Source organism: Phasianus colchicus, chromosome Z (assembly GCF_987193195.1).
Source record: "Phasianus colchicus chromosome Z, bPhaCol1.hap1.1, whole genome shotgun sequence".
Lineage (NCBI taxonomy): Eukaryota > Metazoa > Chordata > Aves > Galliformes > Phasianidae > Phasianus > Phasianus colchicus.
The window spans coordinates 13,170,915-13,195,514 of record NC_143476.1 but is presented as its reverse complement, the minus strand read 5'-3'; the positions used below and the strand labels follow the sequence as shown (position 1 = coordinate 13,195,514).

The 24,600-nt window shown below is 40.5% G+C and overlaps 1 long non-coding RNA gene across 1 annotated transcript; it reads left to right on the top strand.

Annotated features, from left to right (window-relative positions):
• The first annotated feature begins 680 nt into the window (after window positions 1-680).
• LOC149912586 (uncharacterized) lies at window positions 681-18,401 on the top strand. Its single transcript, XR_016461567.1, has 5 exons — window positions 681-915; window positions 1,239-1,338; window positions 14,157-14,262; window positions 16,014-16,250; window positions 17,918-18,401. It is a non-coding gene; the product is annotated as an uncharacterized LOC149912586 (long non-coding RNA).
• The last annotated feature ends 6,199 nt before the right edge of the window (window positions 18,402-24,600 follow it).

The window sequence follows — 24,600 nt, the reverse complement described above, 5'->3', positions numbered from 1 at the left end:
AGACTGTGTAAAAACTTGTAAGCTCCCTTCAAGTACTGGGAGGCTGCAATAAGGCCTCCCCAGAGCCTTCTCTTCTCCAAGCTACACAAGCCCAGCTCCCTCAGCCTTTCTTCACAGGAAATGTTCTCCAGCCCTCTCATCATCTCCAAGGCCACCTCTGGACCTGCTTCAGCAGCTCCACATCCTTACTGTACTGGGATGCAGTACTCCAGAGGGGGCCTCACAAGGACAGAGTAGAGGGGAGCAATAGCTCAGGTTGGGTAAAAGCCAGCATCCTGGCCGAGAAGCAAGGATGTGTAAGCAGTGTGCTTAGATGTATTTCTGAAGCTGTAGTTTGATTTTTATGGTGTATATATGTATGGGAAGAATGGCCTGAACCTCTGATTGATCACCTGAGGCGAGCAATGAGTCAGCCCTGGGAGCACAGGTGAAGGCAATTCAGCTGTGCTGCTGGAAGGAGTGGAGCCTGGCTGCACCTCTCCTAGTCCCATTTAAGAGCTGACTACCAGGGGGGAAGGATCTTTTTCTGGAGATCCGTTCTTTGGAGTTTTACAGCAAGCCCAGGTAAGCGTAAGCACTCTATCCGTTCCTTCTTTGGTGTATGTAATAATCTGCTTAGCCAAACTCTCTTGTGTTTCGTAATTATAATGTGTGTGTATTCATTGATGATACAGTATAACTAAGGTTTTCTAGCATGTGTTCACTGCAATTGGGAATTATCTAGGGCAAACACGAAAACCTGGCAAACTGTAGCATTGTGGAATAAAGAGAAATCCTGCAGTAGAACAACTTGCAAGCAGAGGCATCTAAGCAGAGAACTAATTGTTTAATAGTATTTTTTTATCGTTTGTTTTCTTGAAAGCAAGAAGGCAAAATGGAAGTCAAGAAGTAAGAATGGACATCATGAAAACATCAGTAAGAATTTATGTTCTAAAAGTAAGCTAGAGAAGGAGTCTGTGAATACTTACAATTCCACATTAATCATAAATTATTTTTCTTGAGTTCCTATATTCAAGTTTATTTAAATAAGAGGTTGACATAATCTCTGTTTATGCTTGTGTGTGCATAGCAGTATATTTGGAGATTCTCAGGTAGTAGAAAATGGTGGGCCAGTAACTCAGTCACTCTGTTATAGCAAGAAAGAATTTAAAACATCCCTATAATATTATAGAAATAGCTAGTCAAAAATGGATTTTTTTGGTTCCCAGTCCTTACCAATACATTTCTCTGGTCTAGAGTCAACAGATGGGTCGCTCATTACAAGATGAAGAAAATCCAGCAGAACTGTGTGGAGCACTGAGGGCATAGCCAAATAATGGATCGTCAGTACCAGATGATGTATGTATTTCTTAAAATTCCTGTCTTTTTATATAGCAGTATAGATGGCTCTACTTATCTTGTCCTTAGTGCACTTCAAATACTTTGATTCCAGCCTGTTCTGACTTCCTTGTCAGTACCAACTGGGGTACAAATCATCTCACTTGACATCAAACCTGTAACCGTTAGGTGTGAAGTTAAGCTGGCTGAAGATCAGATTTGGCTGCTGTGGACGTTCTAAGTGCATCTACAGAGGAAGCTTAATCTTTCCCATCCCAGAGGGCTGTCTTGAAAGGGTATGGGTTGCTATCCTTCATCACTGCTTTCTCTTTGCTGAATATATAGGGAATGTAAATACTAACTTAAGATAATATGTCTTAATTTTTGGATGGCTGATTCTAGAGAGCAGAAATTCTATTTTAAGGAGGCACACAAATCCTTCCATGCGGTACTGTTCTTTCTGAGATGTGGTGTCTTCTGTACTTTGAGGAAGATAACAATTTAACTGCTCTGTCCTGCACTCTTGGTGTATTTGTTTGTTGCTGGGGGAGTACTGGTCCATTAGGATCCTGGTATGAAAGGCACTCAGAGTCTGTAAGGTACCATTTGACCTGCTGTTTATTAGATCGAATGCTGTAAGGACAGAATAATAAATAACTGCTGTCCCTTTAGATGCTAAGAACCCCAAGTTATGCAGCACCGAAGAAGCATCTGATCCATGCTCAACACTATGCAGACCCCTTATTTGAAGGGGTACTCCCACTTGGATAATTTCCCAACATGCCAGCTTTTTGCTGTACTTCTAGACAAAGGCAGGATAACCCAAGTGGCATAATCACTGGTACTAAATGGGAGCTGGAGTTTTTGTGAAGGAAACTTAAAACTTGATTGCAGTACTGAATCAACAGGTGAGAATGATGCCTAGAGCAGAGATCCACGGCAGTTCTAGCTGTTTGGTTCTGTTCACTTGTAGCCTTTAATGTCAGGAAAGGAGTTGAGCACTGAGCTGTGTATGCTCTGTTTTGCTGAGAGTTGCAGCGTGACTTATTGAGTCAAACTGCCATCTCTTCCTGGAAGGCAGGTTCCATTTATGACTCTTTTGTGGCTCACACTCCAGATTGTGCAGATGCACATTTAAAGGTTGTGAATGACTGGCTCTGGGTCTTTTGAAATGCTCCTTTCCTACCTATCTACTTCAACAAGTAAATAGTTTTGTGTCAAGTTAAAGATCAGAGGGCATTATTCTACCTGATCGTATTTGTGGCGTGGAGACAATCACTATGGCAGATTTCCTGCTCTGAAGAGTACTGCTATGGCATTTACCTAACAAACAGAAATTCTGTTGAAAAGACAGACCTCTTCTGTTACTGAGGCTTACTGTGTGGAAGTGCTTTTTTGGGAGAGCAGTTTGAAGGAAATCGTCCTGAGAGCTTGAGACATTTCTAACTGTAGCTGTTCAGATCTGTTTCCAACCACCACAGAGCCAACAAGAAAGCTGCCCCAACTCCTCTGAAGAGGTCTTATGTGACTGATGATGGGGCAAGGCCAGGGCTTCCTTCTGTTACCTATCCCCCTGTCAAGGAAGAAGCATTGCTGCACTTGTGTTTTCCAGAAGAGGTGACAGGTCTTGGCAGTGTGACGTCTGCGATGCTAGCAAGGAAGTCAGGCTGGTCCTAAAAAAAAGTGAAAAAGCATCTGGATGTAAATATTGCCTTCATAACCTGGGATTCCCCTATTGCATCTGTTTGCAGAGGGACTGGGCTTTTTCTTGGTGATGGACTGACAGATTAATGAAGAAGATTCAGTATGGATCAGATAGATAGAATTGGAGCTGAAGGTCTCAGCAGCAGTATGAGATGCCTAAACAGTGTCATCCTATGAACTCAGAAGGCTCAGGGTGCATTACAGTCATACATGAATTCATGGAGTTCAGTAAAAGACTCATGGTAGGAGTTGCATGGTCAAGGCATCTGGCTTTTGATCTGAAATATGCTGCATTTAACACACGACTCAAACTGATGGTGTGGGGCCAGAGCAATGGAAATCTGTGTCCTAATATGCAGTTAAGTCACATTATGGGCCTTGCAGACAAGTTTAATGTCAAATTATTATTATTTGGAAGAGAATATCAGTGTACAGCATGGCAAACACAGATGAATGAAAGGATTTTCATTTGTAATTGGCTTAAGCTAATTTCTTTTCTATTAGGATCTCCTCTACCAAGATTTAATAGCAATCAGAGGGCTGCGGAGGCTTCCCATGCTCTTCAGTTGCAGTAGCATGTGCAGTGTCAATTTACTGGAGCTGTAGGTGAAGTCTGTGCCCTTTATCTCAAATCCCTGGGCACTGCCTGCCTTTTTACTACATTTCTGTCTTTTCATCTGATGTTCCTACCCATGTTTACAGATTTTTGATTTTTACCTTGGTAATCCAGTTTGGCTTGAAACTTTATTCTGGACGATGAGCTTTAATCTCTTACTAAGTTAACAAGAAAGTGGGCATGGTTTTAGGTTTGCTCAAAGAAAGCTTAGCAGTGGTTATGTGGGGACGTCTTAGAAGTCAAAGGTCTAGTTTCATTTGATTCTGTTTTCTGTATTGTTTACCATCTCTATCTTAATGTTTGGTGGCATAGCTGACTTCATCTCCCCAGCATCAACAATTCATTCGTAAGTTTGTTGCTTGGATGAACCTCAGCTGTATTCACTCCTCTCTATGCCTTATTCTCACATTTGGTCGTTTCCTCTTTTTTTTTTTTTTTTTTTCCCCAGGCATTTATTGAAGTGCAAACTTTTCCATGTAGTCCTCTTTTTCCTTTGGTGTCCAGACAGTACTACCTCCTCTTCATCCTGAGCTGATGAGATTTATTGCCACCCTGCTTCAGTCTGATCAGGCAGTCAAGAACTTTCTTGCTGTTGATGGAATTGTTAAAACTTTCCCAACTGTGCTTTTTAAGAGTTTCCAGTCTATTGAGTTTACTGTGGCAAGATCAAGGTTCTCAGAATTCTTGTATGCCTATTCATTATGAGTAAAAACAATGTTTTTCATCTGTCAACTGAAGACATGCTCAGAGTGCTAAGTAAACATGCTACAACAAACAGCCAGAAGGCTAAGCCTTTAAAATCCCCTTCATTTGCTGTGATTTGTGACTGTTGTCTTTCATTTTTTGAGTTTTGTAGGACTTGTATCTAACCCGCTTACCCTGTGGCATTCATTCAGATGTTGTGCAGGTCGGAGCAGAAGTCTGCATTTGTGAGTTTGAGATTTGCTGTAGTTTGAGTCTAGCTTTAATATATTGATTCACTGGATGAAGGACTGATTCAGCCTTGATGTGACTGTTAAACTGCAGTAGGTAGAGACCTTGACTACAGCTTGCCCAGCCTTGAACTTGGCCGTCATGATCACTTGGGCACTTCTCCTGGAAAGCTGCTGAGTATAAACTTAGCCTGAGAAGATGAATCTGTTAAATTATCTAACTTTTAACAGGTGGACTTGCTTGAACACAGAAGTCTCTGTTATTCTATGGAAAATGCCTTTCAGAATTGAGGAAGAATGTATGAAAAGGAAAAACACGCAAAATTTGCATTTTCTTTGGCTATGGGATACTCAGAACAACTTAACAGTTACGGTTGGCATGTAAGTAATGTGAGATGAGATGAATCTTCTTTTTGAATCTGAAGTTTTCAAAACTTCAGAGATGACATAGGTGTTATTGCAAAATAGCATAGTGGTTACAAGTGACGTGCCTTTTTACCCATATAACAAGCAGAAAAGATTGTGTATTATTTAGAATAATTTAGAATAATTCAAATAGAATTAGAAAAAATCCTTTATGTGAGCAAGAATGAATGTGGTATTCCAAGCACTGTCATTCATGGAAACTTGTCAGTGCTCATGTATCATAGATATCTACTGGGATACTTACAAATACATGCACTTAGGTACAAGACCTAATATTTGCAAACTAATGAAGTTCATTTAGTTCAGACACTGAAACTAGCAAAAAAGAATAACCTTAATAAAATAACCCCACAATTATCAACTGTTAGGATTCTGATAGGCTTTTGTAACAAGTCTTTGTCTCAGATACTAAAAATACCTGTGGAAAAGACAGATGGGGAGCTTTCTGACTGGTTTTGTGAGAACAGCCAAAATGTGCTCTGAAAAGGCATTTCCTCCTGTATGACCTGATGCACTGGTGTGTGTCCAAGCTGCAGCTCATTTCACAAGTGTTGCTGGGCTTGTTAATGGTGCGTTGAGAGAGCTTGTCCTTATCTGAAGCTGCTCATTAATGACACAGAGGATTTAAATAACCTTAATTGGTTTCAAATACCTATATGCTGAACAAACTCAATTACGTAAATTTGATTTCTTTCCATTCTTTGGAGATAATTTGATAGGAAAATCTTCAAGTTAGCTAAAATGATCCCATTCGCTCCTGCTAGTATAGGTATTGCTGTCCACATTTCTTAAATAATCACAGATTTCTGTAAATTGCATAGTTAGTCAGGACAAGACAGCTGTTACATTCTCCAGACTGGCTCATATTGCGTTGTATACATTACTGTTTTTGAAACATTGCCTATACCTCTGCTGACAGCACTTTCATATCTTCAAGATTAACCTTCTATTGAGTACAGTGATACCATGGTTTTCATACTGCTTTACCCCAGCCTATGCACATCTGATTGCTGTTGTGGGTTCTTCCTTGTATGGGTTTGATTTCACACATCTTGACAGTATTGACCTGTATTAAATTGTATAAAACCTTTTGCTTGGAGAGTAATAAGTGACTTTACCCCGGAAAGAACAGAAATATTCCTTCCCTCCTTCCTTCCTCCCTCACTTACTGCTTTGGCTTATTGTTGGAAATGCAAAACTCCTAGAGATCTGATTTCAAGTGTTTCACATATTCTCTACAATACTTGTCATTAATTTCTGTTATTGCTTTTTTGCCCGCATTCTATTTATTATATGGAGCTGGCCTCAGTATGAACCTTGAGAGGTTACCATCCAGGAGCATTAAAGAGATTTAAATCCCTTAATGTTCAATGCATTAAAAACTATTTTATGATATGGCAATTAAAAATGCTGTGGAGAGTAAGAGGATCCCACAGAGTCTGTTACAGGTATGGCTCAGCAGAAAATGAGCAGTATGTCCAACTTCTCCCCTTGGCCTCTTCTTATCTCATAAAAACTTTCAAAACATAAAGGAAGCAATACAGATCTCTACTGGGTTGAAGGATGATGTTTTGTTGCAGGATGGAAAGTTGCAAGTTATTAGAAAGAAATGACCATTGAAAGTGGTCAATTTATGGTGCAGGAAATCTAATTTCTGGAGCTGTGTGTGCATGTATGTTCTCACTTCATCACTGTTTCCAGATGATGGGGCTACAAAGTCAGGCAGTAACCATCATCAGTCATCATTAGTCTCAAAGTTCAGATCTTCTTTCTGACTTTTTAGAGATCATTTGAGATGTTTGTAGCAATGGTCATGGCATTCTCTGTTTGGCTGCAGCTCTGACTAAATGGAATAGAATTATGAAGGAGAACATAGAAGCTGATATTCCCTGGGCAAACCTGCATGCCAAATGTACCTTTCGCAGAAAAAGATGTAATGTTTTAGAGCTCAGGAGAGCTGTAGCCATACACTACAGGCATATTTGATGAGCTTGCATTCCCCTTCTGTTGAATCAGAAAAATGGGCTGAGCAGGAACTTTGTAGGGAAAAGAAGATAGAATGTGTTCCTTTCCAGGCTCGCTTGGGAAATGTCAGGTCTTTCTAAAGGCACCATTCAGCCACCGGCCTTTTTGCCAAAAAGAAAACAAGACAGCCAGCACTGCAGAACTGAGTATTCTCCATGTATTTACTCATAGCCTGAAATAGAGTATGGCAGTTGTCTTTAAGATCATCAGTATACAGTTAAGAAGTGAACAGCTGACAAAGGTAAGGGCATACCAATGAGTCTTTCCATTTTGAAAGATTTTCATGTAGACCTTAACTCTAAGTATTAAAGATTGATCACAGTCACAAATCCCATCTTTCATCCCAAACCTATTAAGCTATTGCAAATTGACCTTATCTGAGCCCTATTCTTTTTTCTTTTTTTAACTTAAGTGCTTATTATGTATTCATTTTATGTATCTCTTATTTTTGCCTTGCCTCGAGCTGGAAGTCACTTTAAGAAAGCCATCTAAAAAACTCTCTATATCTCTGTTTAGTATGTAAGTAAATCTTGGTGTGAATTGTAGTGTATGCGTATCTTTGGTTCATCTCCTGTACTACATAGTGTGGCAGTATGGCTTTACTCTTTCCAAAACAGTATGCCTTTCCAGAAAGCACTTCACTGACAGCTGAACCTGTTCCTGTGGTTTTGAAATGTCAGGGGGATAAGAAATGCCATGTGGCAGCAGCAGCTGTGCTGGCTGCATCTCCTCTGTTGTCTGGGGGAACATCTGATAAGGTGCCCATCTTGCACCTTATCTGTGGCTCCAGTGGAATGTGTAGCAAGGCAGAAACAAAAGACTTGAGCTTTGCAGCTGTGAAGAAAGCCTACAAAATAAGACAGTTACTTACAGCTTGAGATAAAAGTGACAGGTGTGAATAATGAAGAAGTCCGTGTAATATCTAACCTTCTTCCTCATCTTCCTCAAAGCAGAGATTCACTGTCAGACAGGCTGCTTCAGACATTGATCTCGTATTATCACACATCTGGAGCAATGACAGCCTTTGCTTACTGCTTACAGGGAGACCTCTAGGGTAAATGCACACACAAGTGTACAAGGAGAGTTAGCAGTTGTCACTCTTCCCAAATGCACTGTGACATGGGATGTGTTCAAGGTAACAGACTTGCTGGAGGGGCAGATTTCCTTGCAGCTTTATAGGAAACCTGAGAGCTCAGTGCAGAACTCTATGATAAAACACCTTTAGTAAAATCTGTTTAAGAGGTGAATCCTCCTGGTTTCCATGAAGTTTGGGACTCCCTAATAATGAAATTAAAACTTGCACGATTGGAAATTATATGTTTGGTTCTTTTGATCCAGCTGGACTTTAGTTTTAATATTTACCTTCCTGCCTATCGGGGTGCTTGAGTAATTTTAATCTGCCACAATATTATGCAGCTCCTCTCTTTAACAGAGTGGTGTAGGCTGTTACCAACTTGGCTGAGGGAGCTGGCATTGTTCAATCTGCTGGAGAGGAAGCTCAGGAGAGACGTTATAGCTCTCTCTACCTACGTGAAGGGAAGTTGTAGCCAGCTGGTCTCGGCCTCTTCTCCCATGTAACTAGTGACACGACTGGAGGAAATGGCCTCGAGTTGCACCAGGGGAGCTTCAGGTTGGACATTAGGAAATAGTACTTCTCTGAAAGAGTGGGCAGGCACTGGAATGGGCTGCCCAGGGAGGTGGTGGAGTCACCGACCCAGGAGGCATTCAAGGAACGTTCAGATGTTGCGTTGAGGGACATGGTTTAGTGAGAAATATTGGTGATGATCTTGCAGGTCTTTTCCAACCTCGGTGGTTCTATGATAGCAGGAGAAATAGTTATTGCATATCCTTTTTTTTTCTATTCTGCCTCACTTTGTATTTGGGCTGCTGCTTGGGATCTGCTCAGGATCACAGATTATCTTAGATACTTTTGATCTATAAAGATGAAAACAAGAATGAAGATGGGGTGGATTTTAATATTAGCTTTTGGGTGAATACCAAGGCTGTAGAAAGGGATTAGAAATATTTTGATGGAGAGAGATAAAAATAGATCTAGTGGAGATTGTAGAGATTGAATTGTCTTTCTTTCTTCATGTATCAAATTTGTTAATAGAGAAAGTGCTTTTAAAGATCAAGCAAAGGTGACAAATTTTAATTAAATCATGTCTACGGATTTTTTTTCTGTTCTTACAAAATCATCTGAAAATGTTGTAAAGAAGACTGCAACATTTCAGAGGAGGAGTGAGATTCAATTTCCAGTTAATTGCTTTCCTGAACGTAGGTGTTCTCATGTCGATGTGCACATGGAGCTAGGAACTTGGCTCAGTTCCCCACATGCAGGCACTGATGAAAGTTGAGGTGCTATGGGGTGCTCCTTGTTTCCTGCTGCTGGCACAGACGAGTCTGGGTGTCTCTGAAGCTGCCTGTCACGTTCAGCAGTCCTGTATGTGCTGAACTGCAGCACAGTTCTGTGCACTTTTAAGGCCATGCTGTTGGATAAGGTGATGAGAGCACTTGACCAGTATAGGGCAGTGCAAGAACACAGGATTCAGTATTGTCTTGAGACTTAGGAGAGGAGAAATAAGATTCAGCTACAAACAGGCCCAGGACTGGGAAAGGGTCTTCCATCCCAGACGGATCCTGCTGATGAACTGCTCAGCATAGAGTTGCCTCCTGCTCCCCAGTGAGGAAACATCAACAAGAGCAGAGCTGAAAGCCTCGTGATCAGGGACTTTGCCTGAAAGAGGGTTAAATGTGGCTCTAATTCTTAGTCTGAAAACCATATCAACAATTTATTCAGTTACTGTTTATAGTAGAAGTAGCTACACAGGCTCCAGGAATGCCTTCTATTTATGTGCAGTTTTTGTTTGTTTTCCCCTTGATCTCCAGATGGGTTCTTCATTTGTTCACATGAGAAAAAAATGAACAGAAGTAGAGAGGTGTGAATTGAGTGTGTGTATATACTTTTACATCTGTTCCTTGTGCTTCGCATGCTCTATAGGAACGTAGGTGACCTGGATGCAAACTCCATAAGGCTGTGGGGGAAACTTAAATATATCCCTACTCCCTGGGTGGCAATTAAGTATTTGTTATCTTACAGAAGGAGGCTGCGTATGAACTGAGATGCCTGTCAATTTCTAATGACATTTCTGTAAGTCTTGTGGTGAAAATGGTGAAGACAGATGAAAGGCAAGTAGGTTGGTTTATTAAATGATCATTCTTCACACTGAATAGCAATTTCATGCACTCTGAATCCAAGTATTAGAGCCTCTTGTTGTTTTGTAACTTGATCACAGCACAGTAACTCCTAAGCTAATTTCTTAAAGGCTCATCTGTAGTCTCAGCTGATTATCCTCCGACAGTGAAATGTTTGGGATGGAAAACAGCAGCAAATGTAGATCGCTGATTTATTTTATTGCAGCCATTATGTCTACCCTTGGAGGCCTTAGAAGCAAATTCTGTTTTCCATGTATTCAAGCTGGAGTAAACCTTTGCTCCAACAGTACTAAATGTAACTATCTGAAATGTTTTGTAGTGTATCAGTAGTTAAGAGTGAGCACCCTATTCAGAGTCACTGAAGTCAAAGCTTTGCAGGTAGCTGTCAGAGCTGAAGACAAGTGGCTCTGTGGGCATGTTGCATAGCCATGGTCCCTCATGCATCCCTACTGGTGGACGGGCTGTTGAAGTGCCCTGTGGTTCCCCTTCAGCCTCTGCACTTTCCTTCTCAGGGAATCAGAGTAAGAGATCAAAGGCAGAGAGAAGGTGCACAGTGTTTTGCCCACCTGTATTTTCTGGAGAAGTGCCTTCAGATGTCTTGGCACAAGTTTTTCCCTAATGATTTCGTAGGGCTTTGCACATGGCTGCAGACTAGCACTGTCTGAACACACAACATAAAGGTAATGTAGATGCCCTGCTCACAAAGAAGCAAAATTGTTTCTGACAGATTCTTGGAGATACCAGGCAAAGTATTCACAGGTAGACCAGTAATCATAGCAAGAAAAATTGTGCTCCCCCAACTGGTGAAGTGGCTCTATGGCTGCACAGCACTCCTTCCCAGGAAGCAGCCTACCTCCAAGAGATCCTCTCTTGTTGTGGTCTTATGATTTTTGGTCAGTATTCCACATCATAACGTCACACTGTACTGGGAGTTAAAGGGTTAGTACTGCAGTTCAGTGGCTTGTCAGCATTTCTGGTTTCCTGGTCTCAGAAGAAAAGAGTGAGCTACAACTCCCAGAAGACTTCATTGTTCCATTTCCATTCGAACAAAAAGATAAAACTGGCGGAGTCTCAAGACTGCCTCTTTGCTCTCTGTGCTCCTGGCTGTCTCTCCTATAGCATTAGAGTAAGGAATGCAGTTTTGTAAACTCTCTCCTGTTTTATTTGAGTTATTAACTCCAAATCCCATCATATTCTATTATCTCACATTCCGACACTGTATTTTTTAAATGAAGTTTTTCCCTTAGTTCACTGCTGCTGGTTTTCTTGCCTCTTCCCCCACCCTTTTGTCTTCCCAGTCCATAGATCCCTTAGCTCCTTATCACCAAACCTGGCCAAACTACGACAACTTCCTTCAGTGACTGGCCCTTACATGAGCCCAGGCTAACAGAATTGGACTTATTTTCTGGAGAACATTTTTGTCCTTTTGTTTTTCTTCTAAAACTGTGCAGGCTTTGGGTAGCAATGTCATGGTAGGGAAAGGAGAACGTGTGGACTTAGCAACAGGTAGGACATACTGCCACCTGCAGAGCCTGAGTTGACTTCAGACAGAGCACAGAGGGCACCTGAAGAATGGGGGATAGGGCATAATGGATATACCTCATCTTACTAGAGGATCATTAGATGAGGTAACTGGAGGTAAAAGGTAAAGGAGTTTACACTAGACAGCAGGGATTTATCTGAGCATCAGCTTAGTAAGGGCTGTGCAGAATATCTCATCGTGCCAACCTAGCTTCTCCCCATCTCACTTTTGAGCACTGCACAGACTTTTTGACGTGCTGTACTTTCTGACGTGGTGGGACTCAATAGTCAGGAACCAGAGGAGATAGACCATACCCTCTCAGCCCACCTGGAGGGTTTGGTTTGGAAATGTCTTGGGCTGATGCAAGTGAACAAATCAGGAAATAATTTTTGCTGCTGTATTTTCAGTTAGTGAGCAGGTGTAGCTTGTGAGCTCTCAGGGCCAAATCAGAGAGTATTCAGGAAAAGCAGCATTACCTTTAGAGTGAGGGTGGAACCACTGATGTGATGAAGTTCTGAAGTGTGGTCCAAACTACTTAAAGTAAACTCCAGAGTGAATGAATATAGCTTCACATGAAAAATGAAGCTGTGTAAATGCTTACAACACGACAGTCTTGAAAAATACAGGTCTCTAGGTGTTAGATTCTTATATCCGATTAGGGAAAGAAGTTGTGTGATTCCTAATGATTTCATCTGGGAGCACCCAAAGGTACAAGAAGAGTAATTTCAGAGAATTTCAATTGGAATCACAGATTCTGGAAGGGCACCTTTGGAGATTTTCTAGTCCACTGCTTGCTCAGGCAGGGTGTTGCTCGCAGACGTGTCCAATTGGGCTTGAGCATCTCCAGAAATTCCATCACCTCTCTGGGCAATCTGTTCCAGTGTTTGTCTTCTCCTGGAGTAAAACTGTTGTTTTTTTGTTTTGTTTTTCCTATTTATAGAGACTTTCACAGGTGTTCACTTTGTGTTCATCACTTGTTATCCTGTCACTGGGCAGAATCTGGCTCCCTCTTCTTCATTCCTTCCTATGAAGAATTTATATCATCAACAAGATCCCCCTAAGCCTCTTCTTTTCCAGGCTGAACAGTCTCAGTTCTTTCAGCTTCTCTTCATGTCACATTATCCTCTTCCTTTGTTATTTTTGTGCCCCTTCACTGCACCTGCTGCAGTAGCTTCCTGTCTCATACCAGTAAGCCCAGAGCTCCAGATGTATCGCACCAGAACTGAGTACAGGAGAGGGAATTCCTCTGCTGACCTGCTGTCAATGCCTTGCCTAACGTGACTCTGGAGGTCGTTGACTTCCTCTGCTGTGAAGGCACAGTGTTGGCTTGTGGTCAGCTTTTTGTCCTGCAGAACCCAGATTCCTTTCTGTAGTGCTTCTCCTCATCCTGTCATTATGTACTGGGGAGTCATTCCTTGTCAGACACAGGAGTTTGCATTTCTTCTTGTTGAATATCACATGATTATTTTCAGCCTAATACTGCAGCCAATCCAGCTCCCTTTGAATGGCAGCACACTCAACTAGTGCCTCAGCAGCAATGTTGTACCATCTACAAACTTGATGAGAGTGCACTTTGTCCAGACGGTCAGGTCATTAATGAAGATAGACAATGTTGGCCCTGATGTTGTCCCCTGGCATACTTGTGGTGGTTTCAAGATTTCTGCTATTGGTATTCCACATCATAGCATCAGGTAATGCACAGGGAGTTAAAGAGTTAAGGCTTCAGTTCCATGGACTGTTGATAGTTCCAGGTACATTTCACAGAAGAGAAAGGATGAACTGTATCTCCCAGAATACCTCACTGTTCCATTTCCATTTTCTGTTTAAAGGGAAAGAGAAAACTGGGAGTCATGAGACTTCTTTTTCTGCTTGGCTCTGCAGTGTATGCTCCCTAGCTGTCTCACCTTCAACATTAGAGTAAGGCCTTTGGTTTTGGACAATCTCTTGTTTATTTAATGTATTAGCTACAATTCCAATTGTATTGTGTTATATTGCATTCTCTCACACTGTGCTCTAATACTTAGTGAATTAATTTTCTCCCTTAGCTCGTTGCTGCTGTTTTGTTTTTAGACCCATCACAGGGTCCCCCTGTGCCATTTAGTCAAGCAACCAGGTCAAACCAGGCCAGAACTGTGACAGTGCTGTATCTGAATAACTGGGTAAAAGGCACGAGGTGCACTGAGTAGGACTTCTGCTCCACCATACGTTTTTGTTGAGTTTGTAATATAGAGCTGGTTTTATGGAAGTGGAGCTTAATTGTAACTTTCCTAAAATCAGAATGCTGTAATGTTGTAATTCCAAAGATGTTCACTATATGTTTCCCATTTACGAGTATTTATAGCTGACCTACTGTTACTGAATCCTCACTAATGTTGTATTTACTTTTATTCTTTAAAAGATATAACTGTGAGGTAAGAAGATGAAAAATTCACTGTACTCTGCAGAGAAGAAAGACAGTTTTCTTTGTATGAATGGCAGAACAGCCCCATGGCAAGATTTGTAGGGTGAGTTAATACCTTTTTCTGGACTAACTGAAAAACCATAGAGATGACATGAAAGCTGCTTGCAGTTCCGAAATGGGGAATGTATGGAGAATAATTAGTATTGACCTCCAAAGGTAAATCCAGACTGAGAACAGTTGTAATGACTGCAACTGCACAATGTTGCTCAGTTAAGGAAAAATTAAATGTAACGCAGTGGAGAAGAGAAGAAAGAAATGCAGAGTTTGGCTCAGTGTATGTGATCTGAACTAAAAATTTCCATATATCACATGTGAGATGCTTCTGGCAAGTGAAAAAGCATCATTGATTTTTACTCCTACAGACTAAAGCACCATGAATTTCTACCAAACACTGAAAGTATGCTTGCTTCATCACATTTTTTCCACTCTCTGTCAAGACTAGTGGGGTAAGAATCCTCCACAAGGGAAACACTGGGGCAAAAGTACTAAGAGAATCTGCTGGGAAAAGGTGAAAAGGAGTTGGGGGGTGTTGTCTGTAAGAGTGGATGTGATGATGCCCCAAATTGCAGGTGTATTTTGGATGTTGGCAGCAGTATTTTCTTTGCGCTTCTCTGCTTCATGGTATGAGTGGTGAGAGGCAGTCAGAAAGCTCACCTGGCTGTCTGCTCAACAGGGATCACACTGAACCTCTATTTCAGTAGCGAAAAAATGGTGAATATATGATGTCTGACTGTCTGCTAGCAGTCAGTTTGGGTATGCAATTTTTGTGGGAAGAATGGTGGAACTGAGCAGACAGCTGGCCTTGTGGTTGTCCCTGAAAAGCAGCTTATGCTACCATGGTTTGGAATCACAGAATATGGAATCATAGAATGGCCCGGGTTGGAAGGGGCCTCAAGGATCATGAAGCTCCAACCCTCATGCCACAGGCAGGGCCACCATCCTCCAAATTTAGTACTAGACCAGGCTGCCCAGGGCCCCATCCAACCTGCCCTTGAACACCTCCAGGGATGGGGCATCCACAACCTGGAAGATCTTCCTGGAAGATCTGGGCATTCACTTAGGGACTACCTGAGTTCAGTAACTCCTCTGCTATCCATAGAAGCACATGGAAATTGTGAGTAAATGATACTACAGCACATCAACCAATATTAGTACTGCTGCTAATGCTGGTGGAGGTAAATGAATAGATGTAAGAAAAAATGGGACGTTAGAAGACACAAAGTTCTCCTAAAACATTTGCTGAGAGTTTTACTCACGTAAGTGTTTCCATGTGTTAAAGTGGGACTGTTCATGCACATGAATACATCTTTGAAGGATTCACTCTTTAGCAACGTCATCTTTTTCACTTTAGAAGATTTTAATGTGACTGTTGTACTTTCTTGAAAAAACAAACAGATATTTTACTGTAGTATTCTTTTCTTCTACATCTTTTTAGTTGTTTTACATAAGCTGCTTTACATATGTGATTTTTTTGAGACCTTTTACGCTTCTCTTACTGTATGATTGTCAATTTCTATTATGACTTTTAATATTGTAATACATTCTATTGGTTATATTGCAATGAGTCACAAATATGTCTCATGCTCAGTTTCCTCTCATTCCCTTTGATCACTCTGTATGACTGATTTCTCAGTACTGGTGTGCTGTCTTTCATGTTTCCTGTCTTTTCCTTTTGCAGAAATTGCTGACCCTGCACACAATCACCATTCATCCATACTCTGTTCTCATCAAAGTTAGTATAACCACAAGCTTTAGGCTTCTTTTTTTAGCTTTACTGTTTCTCACTTACCATAGATGAGCTGCATTTAAGCTACAGCCAACAGTACCTCCTTGCAGGTCCACGCACTGGAGATAACGGGGGTCCTTGCTGTGAAGAAAGGGGAATAGAGATGCAAGGGATTGATGGAGCTGAAAAGAAGTACAATAAGAGACTTTGGCAAACTTTTTTCACAGGACAATGATTGATCAGTTTGCTCTCTTCTACTTATGAATCATCTGGAAGTGGGCTTTGCCACAGTGTATGCTCAATCTGTGAGTTGCTTTTGAGTTAATTACTATGACTATCAGCCTTTCTGTTAGTTTGTAACGTGTAATAATCCAAATCACCTGTGTGATATCTCTTCCTTGGTTCAAAGATTCATTAATCCCACAAATGGCTTTCAATATAAATGTGAGTACATTGATATAACTTTCTGTTCACAAATCTATGTTCAGAGAATAGAAGTAGTCCTATCTTAATTTTTTTTCCGCTTACAAACTGCCATAGAGTGTGCTTTCAAATTTACATGAAAAGAACATGAACAATGTGTTGAAGGAGAATTTACAGACATACAGATATCATTGTGCAATATTTGCCCACGTTTAAAGTGTTTGTATAAGTATCAAACATGAGGAAGAATCAGAAACTCATTAACAGAATTTCATGTACATTTAATGTAAACACTATCTACTAAAGTCTCCAATTAGGAAAGCATAACATGGTTAATGTATGTGACTCAGCTGAATCCCAGTGTTAAACGTGCTGTGATTAAGTAATGGATGGCTTTGGGGAAATGAATTGATGGTCTCAGGCTTGTTCCTGCTGGACAGTTATCACTGTCATACAAATGAAATTGTTATCCTATTGCTTTACAAGCTAAGGAGAAGGATAATGAACAGAATAGATAAAGCAGCAGAACTATTCCTTGTCCTTAAAACATTTAAGTGGCATTTAATCATCTGGATGATGTGGTAGTAACTTATATTGCCACTGGCCTCGCTGAAATCTTTGTGGCAAAAAATATAACTTCCAAGGTCTCTAACTCTTTCTTATCAGTGACATCTCAGATGTAAATGTTCACGCAGGTTCCTACATCAGGTTGCTTTTTACTGTCGGAATTTTACACAGAAAGTTTTCTAAAAGCTTTACTACTTACTGGGAAATGAGTCCTCACGTGGAAGGAACCCAACCCTTGAAAACCAAAATGTTGGCTAAAATAAAGCAGAATAACAATATGCAGTAATGCAACATTAATTAAATAACTTTTCTCGGGGAAAAAGTTCATAAGGTATTTTTCATCAGCTCACAAATGTTCAAGAGGAGTCCATTCTGTTAAAAAGAGCTCAGATACTTCCAGTACTTAAAGCTGAAGATACATGTTACGAAGTATGAAATGTCAGGAGATGCCTTAAGGTACCGTCTACTCCATCAAAGCCTAGAAAGACAGGATCAACCACAGATGTATGTCATTCTTTACCACTGTCTAACTTGTTATTGAAACTCTCAGATGACGTAGATCCTGTACTGTTGGTTCAACAAACATCTCATTGTTTAATTAGCTCTGTTTATTCTTCCTCATGTCTGCTAGGATTCTTCTGTACTTCAGTTTAAACCATGTTTTGTCTTACTGTCAATGGATTTATGTAATCCATACGTAATATGTATGTATGATGCCATGGGCTTCTCCTGCCCTATTCCCTACAAGGCTTTCTCCTCTCTATCGTGTAAGCCAGTTGTGAAGATTCTCTTTAAATCCTAATGATTAATATTTTTCTTTTTCATCTTTATTATTTTGTCAGTCTTCAAGGAATTGAGAAAATGACAACATGGCATAGAACTGTGGCTTAAACTCTCTTCTAACAGCTGTCACTAAACCAGCCATCTGTACAGTATCTGTAAGAATTCCTAAATATTCATTTTTCTCTGTTTTTTGTTTTAGAAAAGATGATGGCTGTACCACGAGACACGAAGGACCCGAGAAAAGATGAAACGAAGGTCACTCATCTCTGGGCCCTGCAAACAGTGCAAGGCAAAAAACTCTTACCATCCCGAAGGCCCGTTGTTGTGCACACCACTGATGAATCATCAAATATCCAGTGTGGAACCCTGCAGATACCAGTAAGGTGTGCCAATTAACAGAGTAATGATGTAGATTGCTCTTACTCATAATAGGCCATTAATTTTCTGGTAACTCATAATACAAATAAGACGGTAGCTATCCAAGCATCCCAGTCACCTCAATTTCATGTAGTAGTTTCCCTCCAATGATTTTCTTCCCAGTGGGAAACTGTCCTCATGGATTATTATAAGACCATTTTTGTTGTCTTTCATGCCCCCTCTGCTTCCACTCATTTGTACAGTCTTCTTCCCAGATGCTTCTACTGAGAATGTCAGTAGGAAAAATACAGCAACAATAAAGCCAGTGAGAGAAAGGCTGAAGAACAAAACTAGGAGATTTGAAGTTGGATGAAGGGTTGCTTTCTTCAGTTCCTCTTAAAAAAAAAAAGAAAGAAAGAAATATATAAAGCATTAGTGATAGGGTACCACTTTGCCACTTAATGCTTTCTCAAAAACATGCTATTGTTGCTAAGAATCGTATTGCCCCTGTGGGTTTTGGATCAGCTGTATCCTTGAGAAGTCTCCTAAAGTCTCTCTGCTCTGAAGCAGACACTCATGCAAAGAATAGGAGTGCTAGAGATGGAATACCACACGTGCTTCAGAGTTTACACACTGCATAGTGCTACAGGCAAAGAGGCATAAAGGAGGAAATAGGCAGAGCAAATGTGGAAGTTTCATGTGAGATTATCTTCTCCTCTTTTACCAGACCACCACTAGATTAATTCTGATGTCTTTTGCTGACAGGTTTACAAATTATCTCATTAGTTCCTGTGAGTCTACATTCTTCCACTCAGTGAACAAATAAGCAAAGACAAAAGCAAAACCAAAAATCACAGCAGGCTGGAATTCCTACACTAAGTACAGGTCAGGCAAGACAAGAATCTGATAAAAGGAATTCACACAACAAATCTGAACCAAATCAAACCAAAAACATCTTGGTGAAGGCTTTTAGTGAGAGGTATCTGGTTCAGCTTGTTATTGAAGTAATATATTGATCAGCATTATTGTCACATGTTCCTGGACCCCATAGGCATTCTGCATTGCCACTAATTGCTACTGAAATATTTCCTATTTTTCTGTAGTTTTCTATGTTTCTCTAATTTTCTTTCAGAATTATGTTCCTACTAAAAAAATCCAGCTTTATACAAGCACTGTTGTTAAGTACTATATGTTAATAATATAGGTACATAATATATTTAAAATTTAAAACAAAGGGTATAATTATACCCTTTTTCAAAGTGATAAAATTAACCCTTTTCATTTATAGGAATATTTGAATACTGTCTATTGACTACTTACAAATCATCTTATTTATAGATGAGCAAAACTATTTTTGGAACGTGATGTTGCATGTGTCCTTTTTAAAAGCTAGAAACTATACAATGCTTCATAAAGTCTTACAGGTCTTACAGTCCATGCTTGCAGTATTTAGTTTTGAGGCATATGGTTTTTAAAGCTCATCTCCTTAATGTCGTTTGTGTGCCAAGTTTACAGCTTGGCTTCCAGACTGGGATTCTCTTCTTTGTTCTAACAACTGTGAATGCCTAAAGCCCTAGCAAATTGTCTGAAGAATTTGTTTCCAATAGCTGCTCATATGGAAATAATAGTCAGCTGCTCATATGGAAATTAGTGAGCTACTTTGACACTTGTGAAATACACGGATCACTTCTTAGAGCTTAAACATGGCTTTTTTTTTTTTTTTTGAGGAATTGAACTTGAATAAGATAAAGTGGGATAAAGATTAAAAAAGACTGTGGACAGCTTAGAAAGTAGGTGGAAGGGAAATTTTCAGGACTCTAACAACAGTGCACAAATCACATAGGAATGACGGAGAACAGAGGCTCATGGAACAGAGGCTGAATAAATTACAGAAAATATCAGATATTATAACTGAAGTAAGATGCCTGTAGGTGGAAATTCCATACCTAAGTAGGTAAGCAGAGCATGAAAGCCATGCAACTGCCTGCCTCTCTTTATCCAGGTGATGCCAGTGACTATGGAGAGCAGGTGACCATGGGATGCTGCTACCTCACAGTAATCTGATTGGAAAGGGGCTTCAGGAAGTCTCTGTCCCACCGTAGGACAAGCTTTGGGGTCAGACCAAGTTGCTCAGGGCTTTGTTCATTTGAGTATCTAAAGCCATCATAGCCATATTATTTGCATAGTGATGCCAACACATGTCAGGGCAACCTGCTCCACTTTTCCAGGATAATTAAGAGGCCTTACCATGAGCAGCTCCCTTCACTAGGTGCATTCCATCAAGTTCCTTGGGCTCACGTCCTATTCAAATGCATCCTAACCTGATTGTCCTCTGCTCAGGATAGGTCCTTATTTGGCTTCTGAGCTTCCCTCTTTTCTCAAGGGTCAGGAATTCCTAAAGACCGGTCTTACCAGGAAAGACTGAGGTAAGAAGGGCACTGAATACCTCATTCTTTTCAGTGTTCTGCAAAGGGTTCCTTCTTCATTCAGCATTGAGCCCTTATTTTCCCTAGTTTTCATATTCCTGCCTGTGTACCTGTAGAAGTCTTTCCTGTTGCCTTCTATGTTCCTCACCAGATTCACCTCCAGATGGACTTTGGTTGGAATAATGACTCTGTGTTTGTCCTGGGTCATCTGTTGCTGCTTATGTTTGAGTTTAGTCAGGATATCTACACTTGATCTTTTGATCACCTGTGTCAGGATCATCAGTGCACTCCAGAAATCTGGATTGTTTCTGATTGCGCTGGACTGCGTTGTCTCTTTTGCATTTATTAGAGTGTGCAAACAAGAGGTTTCTTCCAGTTATCTAATAGGCTCTAATTATGTGAGGTATCCCACTGCATTCTGATGAAGTCATAGCCCTTTCACTGCATACAGGCCTCCATTTCATGCTTTTGTTCCCATGACGTGGGCATTAGTGTAGAGCACTTCAGCGAGTCACAGAGATGTGCTGGTTTTCCAGAAAGAGTGTGGAAGCCTTCCCCACGTGCTGAGGAGACCTTTTCAGGAGACTGAGGCAAAACAGAAAACAGATGAATAATGTCAGATATTTGTACCTTCACTAAACCACTTTTGATTCAGAAAAGTTATATTACTAGGATGTACTTGTTATGTATTCAAATAACATTACCTCTGCTCCTTAGAGCACGTTGTCCTGCAGGCAAAAAACAGCTCGTGATTTAATTGTAGAATCAGAGAATTGAGTTGGAAGAAACCTTTCAAGGTCATCTTGTCCAACACCCCTGCAATGATCTGGTGCTCAGTGCCCCATCCAGCCTGACATTGAATGTCTGCAGGGATGGGGCAGCCACCTCCTCTCTGGACAACATGTTCCAGTGACTCACTACTATTACTGTAAAAATCTTTTTCCTTATGTGCAATCTAAATCTCTCCTTTTAGTTTAAAACTCCCCATGTCCTATCACAGCAGGTACTGCTAAGGAGTCTGTCCTCTTCTTTCTTATAGTCCTTGTTTAGATACTGATAAGAATGGCAGTAAGTGCCATTATCAGTTTTGTCACGCTAATTATTCACCTAGATAATTTAAGACGACCTGAAATGAAAGATGAGTCAGACTGAGCATTACAGATCTTTCTGTGTTCCCTACCTGTCTTGTGTTAGCACTTTTACTCAGTGGAGCAGTGTGGAAATCAACCAAGAAAAGAATATTTTCTTTCCTTCCAGTATCTACAACTAAAAGATCAATTTGTTTTGCTCATATATATATATATACACATATTCTTGGGATATCTGTTCCCAAATTAGATGATAGCTATTTGATGGATATGTTTGATTTTTATTTGGGTTGTTTCTTTTTTTCCCCCCTGAAAGCATCAGTTGGTGAGCTCTTCTCTGTGAATCTTCCCTTCTTGTAGCAAGCTGGGGAGAATTTTCTTGCCCTTCTCAAAACTCACTGGCCCTGAAGTGTGATACCTGTGGGCTGGAGTATCATCTGGTCTGCTTGGGTTAGCATGCATTCTACTTTGCTGAGCATAAATGTTAGCATTTTTATAAAGCAAGAAGGCGCCTGCCTGGAGGCAAGTACTGATACAAATAGGGAAAAACCTCACTCTTAGAAAACCTTTGACAGCACTGATAACCTGAAAATGGCTTTCATTGATGTTCATGGAGAATGAAAAAATCAGGTACAGTTCTTTTTCATAACACCCAAACATTCCTGAGTCTTTTCCTCTAGGAGCAACAAAATTGGTTTAGCTTATTCACATCAGCAGAAAGCTTCATTAGGGAAGTTTAATAATTTTTAATCATGTCATGGCATAATATTATTAAACTGTATCTCACGTATTAGAGTCTTTCAGTCAAAATAAAATACAATAAACTATTTCTTTTGTAAGTCTAATGACTAGTAACAAGGTTACTGATTACCTTTCCTACACAAAGGGGGACTTGTCTCTGTGAAGAACTGATTGTCTTTAGATGCTTGTTGGCAGCAGGCGACGTAGGGTGTTCAGGTATTCAGCAAGTGTTCTTGTCCAAAAAAACCTCATGGCCTTGCTATGTTCTGCCCTCAGAATGAATCTGTACCTGTTCTGCAAAGTGGAAGGCTGCACGGAGTTCTCAAACAACTTCACACGTGCAATTTGTCAAGGGCAAAAGCCACCAATCCCCAAGAAGCTGATAAAGGAGTGTGAAGTTCATTCTATGACTTTGTCTCTGTCTGAATTGCACCTGTTCTGTTTATATCCAAAACTGTGCTGAATCTTACAGATATTGCTGTCTTATACAGGGTATGAGGACTGTGGGGAGCCAGATTTGCTATGTTATGATCCCACAGATGGAAAAAATTCTGTCAATTTATTTAAATAAGAGGCATAATTCATTACATCTTTATTCTAGGAAACCAAACTTTGTGTAATAGTAAGTTTTCAAAAGCACTAAAAATATTTTTCAGCTATTTTTTATGCCACCAGTTGTGTAGACTTCCTATTTATTGTTTCTTTTGATACTATTGGGAAGGAACCAGTCTTTATCTCTTGGTTGTCCTGAACTTTGAGCTGCAGGGAGCCAGGGCAGTACCTTCTTAATTTGTATATACACATTCCAGTCCATGGGTCCATGTAACAGTCAGAACAATTACTAAAGGGAACAGAAGGGATTTCTGTCACACAGAATACAGTCTGACATTGCTGACTTAGTGTCTTTCAGAAGTGTTGTCTACAGAGTCTTTCCTGACCAGTGACTAGGATCCCTGCCTCTTTTGTAATGTTATCCTTGCTTCTTATATGCCAATACTGTGGGGATTTGGAGATGCAGAAATGTTATTTAGTCATGCACCACCAGACTAAACTCAAGTCACCATAAAGTGACCCAGCCCAGATCCATAGAGTGGTATCTAAATTTGTCATTTAATAGCAGGTGTTTGGACGTGGTAGGAGTAATAAGGGTATCTGACAATCTGGGCAGTTTTGGTAGGGTTTCCTTCTCCAGAGAGACTTCTCCTATCTTTTTGTATCTTCTCTGGGAATGAGCTCTGCATAAGCCTCAATGGAGTTAGTCTGGTTCCAAAGGGGAAATAGGAAAATGTTGCCTTTTATACATAGTCTAGCTCTTAATACACGTAAGAATACAGGAAGAATTTCTAAGTATTTCAAGAATCCATGAAGGAAAAGGAAGCAATCCAAGTTTATTTGCTGTCAGAATATCACCCAATAACAGAAAGTCTCTGTGCCTACATTTTCCTACCTCTGAGTCTCTAACCTGTAGAGAAGAGTAGTGATACAGCTTGAAACATCACCTGAGGAACAAGGTCTAACTGGAGATTAAACTGAGGATGTTATCAAGATGAAACTGAGCAATAGATGGGGCCCTGCACAGCCTGAGCTGGGGGAGGGGCAGCCCTGCCCACGGCAGGGGTTGGGGCTGGGTGGCCTCTGAGGTCTCCTGCAACCCAAACCATTCAGTGATTCTGTAATTCCAGCTCCCAGTTTCCATCATCTCTGCTATTCAGGGATTTCCAGTAGTGGAAGTGTAACAGCAGAACTTCCTCTTTCTGTTTTGTGACTATAAGCTCTTGTCACATGTGCTCAGGGTTTCCAGGCTCCCTCTCCTGCAACCATGGGACTGGAAGACTGGATTTGGCAGGGCACGCAGCAAAACTCCTGTCTGTATGCCAGCATCGATGGGAACAAGGGATATAGCTGTTACAGCTGCATAAGATAAAACAAACAAGCAAAAAACCAGCAACAAATCTATTTCTGTGCCAGATGAATGTCACATTTATTTTGTACTTTAGATGTTCATTGTGCATTCTTATTAATAAGACTTTCTTGCCTCTGAGCCCTTGCAAATCCAAAGTTGGTCAGTAGGAGATAAAAGGAAATATCAGAAAGGGATATTCTTAGGCAAGTTCTACGAGATTATAGGAATTTTTCTCACTAGGAAAACAGACCATACATTTGGCATATTACTAGTTTTTTTTCCCTATGTTCAAAAGTTTTTATGAAAAATAATCAAAATAAGCCTGAAGACAAACAGCAAGAAGAGTACTCTTCTTTTCCAGTGGAGA